At 42.9% G+C, this 13,844-nt stretch overlaps 1 protein-coding gene and 1 pseudogene across 17 annotated transcripts in view; both read right to left on the minus strand.

Annotated features, from left to right (window-relative positions):
* The window catches only part of C10H12orf56 (chromosome 10 C12orf56 homolog), a 144,762-nt gene that overhangs the window by 87,500 nt on the left and 43,418 nt on the right, over window positions 1–13,844 (minus strand). The window lies entirely within an intron of this gene.
* On the minus strand, window positions 3,809–4,655 carry LOC100432797 (V-type proton ATPase subunit E 1-like; annotated as a pseudogene).

Genomic DNA, 13,844 nt, shown 5'->3' on the forward strand with positions numbered 1-13,844 from the left:
ATTATATTCATAAAGTCCCATTCCTGTGGGGAAGATGGTCAGGCTTCCGTATGTAAAAACTATCCATGAAACCTGAGAGACTCATCAGTTTCTTGTGCTTTTACTTTTGCCCCACATCATTGGTTTTAGAAAATATCTAGGTTTTACATTTATTTTTAAAGATTACACACACACACATACAGTTGTCCCTCAGTATCCATGGAAAATTGGTTCTAGGATCTCCCTTGGAAACCAAAATCTGAGTATGCTCAAGTGCCTGATAGAAAATGGTATAGTATTTTCATACAACCTATGCATACCCTCCCATATACTTTAAATAATCTCTAGATTATTTATAATACTAACTACAACAAAAAATGTCATGTAAATAGTTATACTGTATTGTTTAGGGAATAATGACAAGAAAAAGTCTGTACATGTACAGCACAGATTCAATTTTTTTTTAGTATGATTTCAATCTTCTGTTGGCTGAATCTATGAATGTGGAGCTCACGACTATGGAGAGCCAATATTCACTGCAGCTCTAGAATAACAGAAAAGACCTTAAAGGCTTTTGTGGTATTACTAAACTTTGGTTCAGTTTAGATTTCATTAAACTATGTTTCAATCTGGTTGGGGATTCGTCTATTTAATTTTATGCCAATATTTCAATATATACCACTAAAACCTGTAAGGTCTTTTCTGTTTTTCTAGAGCTGCAGTGAATATTTGAAAACACTAGTTACCTGTGTCTATCTAAATGTAAACTTAAATTCAGTTATTCAGCAGCACTAGCCACATTTGAAAAGCCCAATGGCCACAGGTAGCCAATGGCTACTGTATTAGACATGATTAGACAAGATATAGAACATCTCCATCATTGCCAAAAGTTCTGTTGGGTAATGCTGTTCTAGAATGTACCTGAAACTGAAACTAAATGGTTAATAACCCAATCCATTCAAGAGTTTTGTGGCCAGGCATGTTGGCTCATGCCTATAATCCCAGCACTTTGGGAGGCCGAGGCGGGCGGATCACCTGAGGTCAGGAGTTCATGACCAGCCTGGACAACATAGAGAAACCCCATCTCTACTAAAACACAAAAATTAGCCAGGTATGGTGGCAGGCGTCTGTAATCCCAGCTACTTGGGAGGCTGAGGCAGGGAGAATTGCTTGAACCTGGGAGGCAGAGGTTGCTATGAGCCGAGATCACACCACTGCACTCCAGCCTGGGTGACAGAGTTAGACTTCATCTCTAAAAAAACACTAATACAGTTCAATCCTGTCACTCTGTTCCCATCTGCATTGTTCATTTAGAATTTAATAACCATCCTCTTTCATCTAAATGTAAAAAGTACAATTCAGGTATGGCATGTTGCATCACACCTGTAATCCAAGCACTTCATGAGGCTGAGGCAGGAGGGTTGCTCGAGGCCAGAAGTTTGAGATCAGCCTTGGCAATTCAAAGTGCTAATTGCGACCCATATAAGAACGTATGTATACTAAAAAGAAAAGCATCTTTTCCTCTATATATTCAGAAAAGTTGGGTCTAATTAGGAATCCTGTTAAAAATGTGATAATTTAAACTAAGTATTTTTACTAGAAATGATTTCCAATGTTGAGCTTGCTTTGTTCGGATGACCGAGTTGATTGGATCATGGGCACCTGTATCACATGACAAAAATATCCCCTAGGCTTTTTTACCCAAGAGGTTTGGAGCTAGTCCTAATAATTACCTTTATTTAAGTGCTCAGTAGTTATTGTGTGCTGCTGCTCTAGGCATGACATCATCATTATTAACATATTAAAGATTCTAGCAATGACTATTGTCAAATAGATGGTCGAGTAGGTTTGGGCCTGTCTCTTGCTTTAGGACACGTATTGCAGAATGTCTCTGAGGTGAACCACTGGGGCCCTAGATATATAGCAATACCTGACTCAGGGAACAAGCAGCTGGAAGAACAGAAAACATACAGCATTACTGTTGGCATAATGGAAAAGGGGAGTGTTTTCTATCTTGTAATGTAGCTGGGGCTCCTTGTGACAGTGGCAGTTTTGTGTCATCAAAAGCCCCCACGCCCAAGTGTCAGATGGTACTTTTGGGAATGAAAGTAGAAAACAGGTGGGGGCAAGTGTTATTCTATGAATAGCCCTGCACATCAGCACAGGACAAACTCTTCACTAATTTTAATATCACTTGCAAAGTTTCTAGGAATTTAAATGTCATCAAACTTCGATCTGTTTTACTAAATTATTTTTGTATGTGTTTTTATTTTCCTATACATGTTGAAGGAAAAAAAAAGCCAAGAATAATTATGCTTGTGGACAAGGATAAATATGCATTTAAGGCAACCAACACCAATTAGATACCCTAATTAGTGTGACAGGAGACCTGGTGAGCAACAAGGGATTTGATAAACCTGCTAATTACAACTTCTACAAACAGTTTCCATGCCACAGTGTGTCAGCATGGAAAGGTGCTCATCCATGAAAGTGTAAAAGCACCACAGTTTTCTCACACATAGTAGCTCTGAGTCCAGCTTGGAATAAAGTCTAGTGGACAATGAATGGGCTGAATGTGCTGGCCTAGCTACACAAGCTGGATGCCAGAAGTAGAAGGGCCTATCCAGCTCCTCGGACCTTCATCCTTCCCTTCTCCCTCTATGCTAAAGATTCAATCTTAAGGGCCGACTTCGTTAAGTCAGCCACCCCAGCTGTGTACCCTGCCCTGTCCACCTTATTTCATGTAATACAACAACTCTGTGAAGCTAGTAATGGAGATGAAGAAACTGAGACTCACAAAGGTTAAGTGACTTGCTTAAGTTCACACATCCAGGAAATGTGAGAAACAGGATTCAAACCTGGGCTTAGTGAAATGCAAAGTCCATGTTCTTTTTCTATGCTTTTCACCAACTCCCAATCACAGGGACAGATACCTTAAAAAGGCTCATATATCAATATATCTATATAGATATACAGATATGTCTGAGTTGTTTTTCCTCACTTCAGACACCAAGAGTGTAATTTTTTTTCTCTTTCACCCAAAGCCAATTCTCTAATTCTCTAGATACCAACTGGGAGTACTACAATTCGATTCCATTCTGCCATTCACTACTTGGCAGTAGCACAGACCCCACAGGTTAAGGGCTCAGTCCCACAAGACTGCCCTAACTTCAGATGCCAGTTGCAACTCCCAGGTTTCCGTTTGTATTTCTGATCAACCAGCTATAAATCAGGAGCTCCCCATGAAATGAACCAGAACATGCCACCCAAAATATGCCACTTTGGCATATTGGTTATTTTGACCTGAAGGTGCTTGAGAGACAGCAGATGTAGGAAGGGCTCTCTGATCTCCACCTTTCTACCTTAAAACAGGACATAGACCAGGCACAGTGGCTCATGCCTATAATCCCAGCACTTTGGAAGGCTGAGGCAGGCGGATCATTTGAGGCCAGCAGTTTGAGACCAGCCTGGCCAACATGGCAAAAACCCAACTCTACTAAAAATACAAAAATTAGCCACGTGTGGTAGTGCATGCCTCTAATCCCAGCTGCTCAGGAGGCTGAGGCACAAGAATCACTTGAACCTGAGGGGTGGAGGTTGCAGTGAGCTGAGATCACACCACTGCACTCCAGCCTGGGTGACAGAGCAAAATTCTGTCAAAAAAAAAAAAAAAAAACACCAGGACATAAATTTCCCATGAGAAAGGCAACCTCTTTATACCAGGAAGAGGAGAACATTCTTTTTTCTTTTACTTTTAGATAAACTGGAGGTGAGTCCTGATCATATTACATGAAGCTTTCCACCATTGTGAACAATTAGGCGAGGCATTAGTGACAGAGGCGCATCACTGATAAATACAGAGCAATACTGGGGCAGTAAAGAGGAAACTACAGAGACATTTGTGTTTCTTCAAATATCAGAAGCTTCCACATCACAGCAGGAGAACTGAGGATGAGCTCCACCTCCTGAAGGCTTAGTCCAAAAACTTCCTATTGGCATTTGCCCTGAACAAGCCCCCCTGACTTCTGGCATCATCTGCTGGACTATGAGATCCAGCTGGCTTTCCAGGGTATTGGAAACCTTTATGTTACGATCCCCATTATATATCTCAACTCCACCAGCTATGTCCTCTGGCAGGTAGACATAGCTGGTGGAGTTGAGATATATAATGGGGACCTCCTGGTCAATTTGGACATCAACATAGTTTTTGGTGGCAATTTTGTACATAGAGATTTCCTTTTGCACCGCAGACTTTACCAGAGGGAAATCTTATTTCCTGCAACAAACAATCATTCAGGGCTCCAGCAGCTGGTACAAACCTGTGATAAGGTCATCTGTCACTCTGAGGACTTTGAGTCTTGCTTGATTCATCAAATTGGACATCTGAATTTTCTTCTGCTGCTCAATCTGTTTCTCTTTCTTCTCATAATATTCCATAATCTTTAGTCTTTGGGTTTGCACAAACTGACCTTTCTCTATGTTGAACTCTTCTTCTGCCTTTGCATCTATTCCTTCTGCTTTCTCATTGGCTTCTTGTTCAATGAAAGCCATCATATGCTTTATCTGCTTTTGCACGTCAGCATTGCTGAGAGCCATGGTGAGAGCAAAGCTAGGCCGGTGAGCAGCAGGCTCGAGTTTAGGTTTGAAGGGTGAGGTGGGAGGAATGGGCAGAGGAAACCCCTGTGCAGATCTTGGTTTCCTTTACTTTTTGAGAACATTCTTATCAACAGAGGTGAGGCATGGACACTGAGATGAATCTGTACAAATACTAAAATAAATCTTATCTTCCATTAATTTTCACCATATATTTCCTAGTCATTTTCCCACAGTTCACTATGCATAGCCTAAGCCCCTTTGCCTTGTCTTGTCACAACTCTACAATTTATCATTCTTTGTTAACATGGTATATAAGCGCTCAGGCCTGTCGGCTTCTTTGGGTCTTCATTTCTCTTCTATGAAAGTTCCCCTGCCATGTAAAAATGTTAACGTCAAATAAAATGTGTATCCTTATCTCCTGTTAACCTGCCCTTTCTCAGTTTAATCCTCAGGAACAGCCACAAAACCTAAGAAGGTAGGGGAAAAGTCTTTCCTCCCCTTTACCACAAGCATCTCCTCAGGTTTAATAATTTGCAAGAACAGCTCACAGAACTCAGGAAAGTGCTTCATTTCCTATTACCAGTTTATTATAAAGGATTATATTCAGGAATAGCCAAGTGGAAGAGATGCGTTGAGCAGGGTATCAGGGGAGGGGTGCAAAGCCTCCAAGCCCTCTCCTGGTGCACCACTGTCCCAAGAACTTGATGTGGTCACCAACTTGGGCGCTCTCCAAACCCTGTCATTTAAGGGTTTTTTAAAGTTTTTGTTTGTTTGTTTGTTTGTTTTTCAGACAGGGTCTTGCTCTGTCACCCAGGCTTCAGTGCAGTGGTGCGATCATGGCTCAGTATAGCCTCAACCTCCCAGGCTCAAGTGATTCTCCCACCTCAGCCTCCTGAGTAGCTGGGACTACAGGCGTGCACCACCACACCCAGCTAATTTTTGTATTTTTTGAAGAGACAGGGTTTTGCCATGTTTCCCAGGCTGGACTCAAACTCCTGCCTTAAGCAATTGTCCCAAATTAGCCTCTCAAAGTGCTGGAATTACAAGTGTGAGCCACTGTGTCTGTATTAGTCAGTGTTCTCTAGAGGGACAGAATTAATGGAATAAATATATAGATCCCAATGTGTCCAGGTGGATATGATAACTTCTAGTTATACATATGAGATAACTTCCATATATTTATATATATGGAAGTTTATACAGAATGGGTAGAGAACTCCCATATATACATATATATGGAAGTTTATTAAGTATTAACTCACATGATCACAAGGTCCCACAATAGGCTGTCTACAGGCTGAAGAACAAGGAGAGCCAGTCTGAGTTCCAAAACTGAAGAACTTGGAGTCTAATGTTTGTGCTCCTAATCCAGCACAGGAGAAAGATGTAGGTTGGGAGGCTAGGACCAGTCTCTGTTTTCACATTTTTCTGCCTGCTTATATTCTAGCTGCACTGGCAGATGATAAGATTGTGCCCACCCAGAATAAGGGTGGGTCTGCCTTCCCCAGACCACTGACTCAAATGTTAATTTCCTCTGGCAACACCCTCACAGACACACCCAGGATCAGTACTTTCTATCCTTCAATCCAATGAAGTGAACACTCAGTATTAACCATCACAAGTCCACCCCTTGTCAACTTAAACCCATATACATCCCCTGAGATCATACATAATCTTCAAATAAAGACAATAATAAGGTCATAATTATGCCTAGCATAATACAGCTATCCTTTGTACAGCCGGAAATGCAACAATCCCCAACCCAAATACTATTCCATAAAGCTAACAATATTTAAATGCTGATGTAAAGTCAATAAATCTTATGTCACATGCGAAAGGAAAAAGGAAATAAAATGAAGATATTTTCTTAGTACAGGTGTATACATGCACAAACATGTTTTTAACGAAAGAAGGAGGAAATACTCATGACAATTACCATCCTTGTTTCTGCAGCTGGTCACGTCATCATAGCTGGTATTGATGACTACCTTCTTCTACTACTCATTCTGTATTCTTTTTGCCTTCAGCAAGCACCTCAGCAGGTCATGGTTTTTTTTCCTGGTGGAGTGACCCAAACCTTCATTCATGAAGGGTCTGGGTCATTTGTAGTCCTGCCTGAATTGGGCTGTTGTAGTTTCTCACTGACCTAAATCAAAGGACGTGGTAACACTAAGAGACACCCTAATGGATCTCCTGTATTCCATGCATACTCTTCCTTAACTCCATTGTGGAGTAGTAGATTGATTTCATCTTGATAGTCTGGGTCAATCACCTAGCCAAAACTGTAACTACCTTCTTGGCCTGTTGACTTAAAGGTAGGAGGAGCCCAATGTATCCAGGTGGATATGATAACTTCCAGTTTAATGAAATCGTTGTTGTGTCTCCTGGTGGCAGCATTCCTCCCTCCGGAACTAAGACCTCTAGGCTAGCAGAGTGTAATGTCATGGGAACAGGAAGCAAAAATTTTGCTAGTGGATCTCTAGGGGTGATGGTGAGTGGTGCCACTTCCACTTCCATCCCTTGATTTCTGGACCCATGAATCCTGGCTATGGGAGAAACAGCACCATATTGAATGCTAATTCAGAGCATACATGGCCTTCTGGAGAACTCTGCCCTAGTCCTGCAAAGTATTGTCACCTAGTTGGCCTGTAATTGTAACTTCAAAAGGCCATCCCACCATTCTATCAATCCAACTGCTTCAGGATGATGAGGAACATGGTAAGACCAGTGAATTCCATGAACATGAGCCCACATCACACTTCTTTAGCCATAAAGTGAGTGCCTTGGTCAGAGGCAATGCTGTGTGGAATACCATGATGGTGGGTAAGGCATTCTGTGAGTCCACAGATGGTAGTCTTGGCAGAAGCATTGAGTGCAGGACAGGCAAACCCATATCCGGAGTAAGTGTCTATTCCAGTGAGGACAAACCTCTGCCCTTTCCATGATGGAAAAGGCCTAATATAATCAACCTGCCACCAGGTAGCTGGCTGATCACCCCGAGGAATGGTGCCATATTGAAGGTTCAGTGTTGGTCTCTTCTGCTGGCAATTGGGCACTCAGCAGTAGTCATAGCCAGATCAGCTTTGGTGAGTGGAAGTCCATGTTGCTGAGCCTACACATAACCTCCATCCCTGCCACTATGGCCACTTTATTCATGGGCCCATTGGGCGACAACAGGGTTGGCTGGGGAAAGAGGCTTAGTGGTGTCCACAGAATGGGTCATCCTATCCACTTGATTATCAAAATCCTCCTCTGCTGAGGTCACCCGTTGGTGAGCACTCACATGGGATACAAGTATCTTCCCAGTTTTTGACCACACAAAGAGGTCCATCCACATACCTCTTCCCCAAATTTCTTTGTCACCAATTTTCCAATAATGCTTCTTCTGGAAGCTTCTTCTGGAAGTCCCTGACCATCCAGCAAACCATTGGCTACAACCCATGAATCAGTATGCAATCGTACATCTGGCTATTTCTCCTTCCATGCAAAGTGCACATCCAGGTGCACTGCTCAAAGTTCTGCCCACTGGGAAGATTTCCCTTCACCACTGTGCTTCAGGGATGTCCGAGAAAGGGGCCATAGTGCTGCAGCTGTCCACTTTTGGGTGGTGCCTGCATATCATGCAGAACTGTCTGTGAACCAGGCCCTAGTCTTCTCTTCCTCTGTCAACTGATCACAGGGAACTCCACATGAGGCCAGTGATACAGGCTGGGGGAGAGAAGGCAGGGTGGCAGAAACCATGGGCATTTGAGCCACTTCCTCATGTAACTTACTTATGCCTTCAGGACCTGCTTGAGCCCGTTCACATATATACCACTTCCATTTGATGATGGAATGCTGCTGTGCATGATCCACTTTATGGCTAGATGTGTCAGAAAGCACCCAGTTCATGATAGGCAGTTCAGGTCACATGGTGACTTGGTGACCCATGGTCAAACGTTCAGTTTCCACCAAAGCCCAGTAACAGGCCAAGAGCTGTTTCTCAAAAGGAGAGTAGTTATCTGCAGAAGGCAGGGCCTTGCTCCAAAATCCTAGAGGCCTCCTCTGTGATTCACCTATGGGGGCCTGCCAAAGGCTCTAAACAGCACTCCTATCTGCCACTGACACCTCAAGCACCATTGGATCTGCTGGGTCATATTGCCCAACTGGCACAGCCACTTGCACAGCAGCCTGGACCTGTTGCTGAGCCTTCTCCTGTTCTGGACCCCACTAAAAACTGGCAGCCTTTCAGGCCACTTGATAAATGAGCCAGAGTAACACACCCAAATGAGGAATGTGTTGCCTCCAAAATTCAAATAGGCCCACTAGGAATTGTGCCTCTTTCTTGGTTGTAGACAGGGCCAAATGAAGCAACTTATCCTTCACCTTAGAAGGAATATCTCAACAGGCCCCACACCACTGGATCTCTAGAAATTTTACTGAGGTAGAAGATCCCTGAATATTAGTTGGATTTTTTTCCTATCCTCTAGCACACAAATGTCTCACCAATAAGTCCAGTGTGTTTGCTACTTCTTACTCACTAGATCCAATCAGCATAATGTCATCAATGTAATGGACTAGTGTGATATCTTGCAGAAGCGAAAAGCAATCAAGATCTCTCTGAATAAGATTATGACACAAAGCTGGAGAGTTGCTATACCCCTGAGGTAGGATAATAAAGGTACATTGCTGGCCTAGCCAGCTGAAGACAAATTACTTCTGGTGGGCCTATGGATAGGAATGGAGAAAAAGGCATTGCCAAGTCAATGGCTGCATACCGGGTACCAGGAGATGTGTTAATTTGCTCAAGCAATGAAAACACATCAGGTACAGTAGCTGCACTTGGAGTCACCACTTGGTTAAGCTTACAATAATCCACTATCATTCTCCAGGATCCATCTGTCTTCCACACAGGCCAAATGGGAGACAGATGAACAGGGATGTGGTGAGAATCACCACCCCTGCATCTTTCAAGTCCTTGATGGTAGCACTAATTTCCATGATCCCTCCAGGGATGCAATATTGTTTTTGATTTACTATTTTTCTAGATAGAGGCAGCTCTAATGGCTTCCATTTGGCCTTTCCCACCATAATAGCCCTCACTCTACCAGCCAATGTGGGGGTTCTGCCAGCTGCTAAGTATGTCTATGCCAATTATGCATTCTGGCACTGGGGAAATGACCACAGGATGAGTCCAGGGACCCACTGGACCCACTGTAACTTGAAGCTGCGCTAAAACTCCATTAATTACCTGACCTCCATAAGCCCCTACTTTAACTGGAGGACCATAATGATGTTTTGGGTCCCCTGGAATCAACGTCAGCTCAGAGCCATTGTCCAGTAGTCCCCTAAAATGTCTGATCATTTCCCTTTCCCAAATGCACAGTTACCCTGCTAAAAGGCCACAGGTCTCCTGGGGGAAGGATGGGAGAAAGACTCACTGCATAAATTGTTGGTAATGTAGTGGGGTCCTTCCTTAAGGGGACATGGCCTCCCCTTCATTCAAGGGGTTCTGGGTCTGTAAACTGGCTCAAATCTGGAAACTGATTAAAAGGCCATGATCCTCTGTTTTCACAATTCAAATTAGTCTTTTGTCCATTCGACCTAGAAGTTTTCTGCTTATATAAATTAAGTAGGAATGCAGTAGGCTTCCTATCAATTTCATTTCTAAGAACACTGTGATTAATTAGCCAATGCCACAGCTCTATGTGAGTCAGACTATTCTGATTGTTGTTTTGCCTCTGCTGTCCATTATGGTAACTATGCCCACCTTGCCTTTGACAGTTGAGTGCTGCCACTTGGCCACTGCCACCTCAGGATCCAATTATTCCCATTGTATTTAAATTTTGTAGTTGAGTGACTGCAGTTCCCACCGTTAGATCTGACATACAGAGAAGAGCAATTACAGGGCTCTTCAAAGATGCAGGTGCTGCCCTCACACATCTATTTCACAAGGCATTGGTCAAGGGTATATCTTCTGGACCCTCCCAGCTGGGATGAGTAGGTCTAAAATGACTAATCCACTCCACTATACCAAACTCCCTAAGCCTTTGGATCCCTTCCCCTACATTAAACCAAGGGAGATCAGGCATTTCCGGCTCACTCACAGTGGGCCATCTTTTAATCCATATTTCAGCTAACCAAGCAAATAAACTATTAGAACCTTTTTTAACTCCCTGAGCTGCAACATTAAACACAGAGTCCCTATTTAGTGGGGCCAAATCAATAAATTCAGCCTGATCCAACTCTGTGTTCCTTCCACCATTATCCCACACCCTTAATATCCATTCCCATGTCTGTTCTCCAGATTTTTGTTTAAAAAAATTAGAAAACTCATGAGGTTCTTTTCGAATGTAGTACACCTCCTTATGGGGTCATACTCTCAACGTCACCTCTAGGGGCCTACGGGGACTTTAGTCTAGTTATAGGTCTACAAGCAAACAGGAATATTGTGGGGTGGGTCCTAAGGAGAGTCAACATTATTTTGCCTGGCAACTGCCTCAGGGGAGGCCATCACTGTTGCCTTAGGCAGTGCGGGGTTTATCTCCTCAGGCAAAGTTGGAAAGACTGATGGCAGCATGGATCAGGGATGGGATGTTGCCATTACTGGGGCTAGGGGAGCTGTTTCTTCTGGCAAAAAAAGTTCATCAGAGTTTACAAACTCAGTGTCCCCAACTTCATCAGGGTCCTCCCACACATCCCCATTCCAAGTTGCAGGGTCCCTTTCTTTTCCAATCAATGCCCTCACTTTAACAGTAGACACCTGGTGAGGCTGTGCATGCATCTTCCATTGCAGGTCAGCGACTTGCATGATAAGAGCTCATGTCTGTTTTTCCACAATTGTAGCTCTTTCACTATAGGAGATAAGACTCTCACTCAGGGCAATCTAAGCAGACTTGAGGTTCAGTATCTGCTTCTGAAGCTGGTAGATAGAATCCCTGAGTTCATCATTTTCTTTCATCACTTTGTCTGCAGAATTTAGGAGCAACCAACCAGCTTCATTAAATTCCTTGGTTGTCTACATAATACTCCATACAAATGTATTATGTATAGAGTCACTAAACTCCTTGTTTCTCATGAGTGATGAATCAAGAATGTCAAATGCATTTATTTTGCACTCTCTAAACAGTTCATGCCAAGGACTATCAGTGCTCTCTATACTATTAGAAGTAGAGTCCTTAGCATTTTTTGGTCTAATCATATAAAGCAGTCAACTCCAGAAACCCCAAAACCAATGAAAGAACTCCAAACTTAATATTCAGTTCCTCTAGAACCACTCCTGGTACCAAAATTTGTATTAGTCAGGGTTCTCTAGAGGGACAGAACTAATGGAAAATATACATATACAAAGGAGAGTTTGGTAAGTATTAACTCACATGATCACAAGGTCCCACACTAGGCTGTCTATAGGCTGAGGAGCAAAGAGAGTCAGACCGAGTTCAAAACTGAAGAACCTGGAGCCCAATGTTCGAGGGCAGGAAGCATCCAGCACAGGAGAAAGATGTAGCCTGGGAGGCTAGGCGAGTCTCTCTTTTCACATTTTTCTGCCTGCTTTATATTCTAACTGCACTGGCAGCTGATTAGACTGTGCCTACCCAGATAAAGGGTGGGTCTGCCTTCCCCAGCCCACTGACTCAAATGTTAATCTCCTTTGACAACACCTTCACACACATACCCAGGATCAAAACTTTGCATCCTTCAATTCAATCAAGTTGACACTCAGTATTAATCATCATAGTGCCCAACCCATTTAAAAATTTTTATGGAGGTTTCATTAAGTAGGCAAGAGTTATTAAATCATGGGTCACTGGTGATCATCTCAATTTCTAGTCCCTCTCCATCCCAGGAGGTTAGAGATGTGGGTGGCAGCAGAGGAGGAGTGAAAGTTCTAACTCTCTAATCACATGATTGGTTCCTCTGGCAACCAGCCCCATCCTGAAGCTATCTAGAGGCCCACCAAGTGTCATCTCATTAGCATTTGTTCTATTGTTGAAAGGAACTTGTTATGAATAACAAACAATGTTCTTATCACTCAGGAAATTCTAAATGTTTCAGAAGCTCTGTGTGAGGAACTAGGCACAAGGACCACTGCACTCCAGTCTGGGCAACAAATTAAGATGCTGTCTGAAAAAGAAAATATCTGTATCTATATCTATATCTATATATGTATCTATATCTATCTATCTAGTTACATTTTTTTTTTGAGATGGAGTCTCACTCTGTCTTGCCCAGGCTGGAGTGCAGTGGAACGATCTCAGCTCACTGCAGCCTCCACCCCCTGGGTTCAAGTGATTCTCCTGCCTCAGCCTCCCAAGGAGCTGGGACCACAGGTGTATGCCACCACACCCAACTAATTTTTTTTGTATTTTTAGTAGAGACGGGGTTTTACCATGTTGGCCAGTCTGGTCTTGAACTCCTGACCTCAAGTGATCTGCCCACCTCAGCCTCCCAAAGTGCTGAGATTACAGGTGTGAGCCACCATGCCCAGCCTAGTAACTTTTTTTTTTTTTTTTTTTTTGAGACAGAGTCTTGTTCTGTCGCCCAGGCTAGAGCACAGTGGCATGATCTTGGCTCACTGCAACCTCAACCTCCTGGGTTCAAGCAATTCTCCTACCTCAGTCTCCTGAGTAGCTGGGATTACAGGCGCACGCCACCACACCTGGCTAATTTTTGTATTTTCAGTAGAGACAGAGTTTCACCATATTGGTCAGACCAGTCTCAAACTCCTGATTTCATGATCCTTGGCCTTCCAAAGTGCTGGGATTACAGGCTTGAGCTGCTGTACCCAGCCTAACTTCCCTGTTTTTTAGAGACAGGGTCTCACTCTGTCCCCCAGGCTGGATCTTCTTCTACCTGTCTCTCTAGTTATATATGTGTTGAGTGTGTGATGTCTATAAAAAGAGATCTAATTAATTGACCTAAGGAAGGATAAGCACTTGGATCAAATACGTTTTAAAGGGAAGACAAAAGCTGTGGTACCTTTTAGTTTACATAACTTTAATCTTTGAGAAATAAAAACAGTCTTAAAGATTATTGGCAAAATGCAGATGTCATCAAAATGTAAATTTTTATCTAGGGTTAAAGGATTGTTTGGAATTAGATAAGATAAACCTAAAAGTTTCAACAAGTTGTGGAATGATTGTAAGAATTAATCTTGTGAAAGAAATTCTGTGTGTGAACAGATTAACTAAATTCAAAAGGGTATTACATGGACTGGGCATGGTGGCTCATGCCTGTAATCCCAGTACTTTGGGAAGCCAAGGCAAGCAGATCACCTGAGGACAGGGGTT

Source organism: Pongo abelii, chromosome 10 (genome assembly GCF_028885655.2).
Source record: "Pongo abelii isolate AG06213 chromosome 10, NHGRI_mPonAbe1-v2.0_pri, whole genome shotgun sequence".
In the NCBI taxonomy this organism is placed as follows: Eukaryota; Metazoa; Chordata; class Mammalia; order Primates; family Hominidae; genus Pongo; species Pongo abelii.